A 1,324-nucleotide genomic window follows, 5' to 3' on the forward strand; every position below is an offset into this window, starting at 1 on the left:
AAGCTAATAGTGACAATGCCTGCAAACTATTTTCAAGATGAGAAAGGAGAGGAGAGCTGAGTGGCAGTCAGCTCTGTGACGGGAGAAGGCGGTGCTATTGGGCAGTGTGTGTGTGTAGGTCTGGCAATGCACAGTCTGTTATTCATTATTTGGTTGAAAATATGCCTACTGATTAAAGCTGCTAAGAATAATTATCCTCTCAGGTGGAAAAATTGCCACAGATCCTATCGACAATAGCTACAAGCCTGATCCCTCTATGATCATAGTAAATTAAATCTCATCAGACATATCTGCCAAAACAGAAAGATCCAACCATTCAAAATATAAATCCCTGACCATAAGTAAATTGGCTATAATGTGTTCTAGTTTTTTAGATGTGAAGCATCTCTATGCAGTGTCACTAACTCACGCGCGCAGCTGCTCATTAACACATGTGTGAGTCGCAGTGTTACACGATTGGGATGCTGGATCAGATGATGGACCAACGACCAGTGGCGTCGCGTGGGTAAAATAACAGGGGAAGCCAAAAAAAATTTATTAAAATTTTTTTATTAAATATTTTTATTAATTTTTTTTTTTTTTTTTTTTTTAAGTCAAGCAGTCACCATGTACACTACAGTATGGCTCGGCGGCCAGTCAAACTTTCTTTTTATTTATTTAACAGATTGCAGAATGGGTACAATAGAGTACGACTCAATACACACAATTGTATAAGGGGATGCAGACCAGAGAAAGACGTTTGTCTTGTTTACATCAGGGTCATTAATACTGCTGGAGCATTGGTTAATTTTTGGTCCGATTTTTCCTTGCACGATTTTGCGCGCCGCGTGGGAGCAAATTCGAGACACATATTCGGTTGCAAAAAGGTGTCCCACGGTCTCCTCTATGGCCGTGAATATTTTCACGCGGATCGGAATCACGGCGCGCCCGTGGGACACTTTTCCGTTTCGGCGAGTTTATTCCACGCTTTCTGTTTTCCTTTTCTAAGCATTTTAGGGGCTACATGTGAATGAGTAAAAGTTGCGGGACGCCCAGATGTTTCCACAATAGAAAGCTCGCATGGATCCCATAATAGGCTCACTTAATACAGCGTTTTTAAAACACGCGACATTTTCAGGTCGCGAGCCGACCTTTTCCCCTCGTTTTCGATGATGGAAGTGATTTAGGAAAAGCTTCGGCACGCCGAGAGGTCCCGTGGATTTAATCTCGCGAGGATCGGGGCAATATTCGGCCCGTGGGAACAACGACGTCACGGGTACACTTTACTCTTCCATGACTTTGTCAAATTGAGCTGATTGCTAGCCACCTAAGTTAAGTCTGTTTT

Source organism: Notolepis coatsorum (assembly GCF_963971535.1).
Source record: "Notolepis coatsorum genome assembly, chromosome: 10".
Classification (NCBI taxonomy): domain Eukaryota; kingdom Metazoa; phylum Chordata; class Actinopteri; order Aulopiformes; family Paralepididae; genus Notolepis; species Notolepis coatsorum.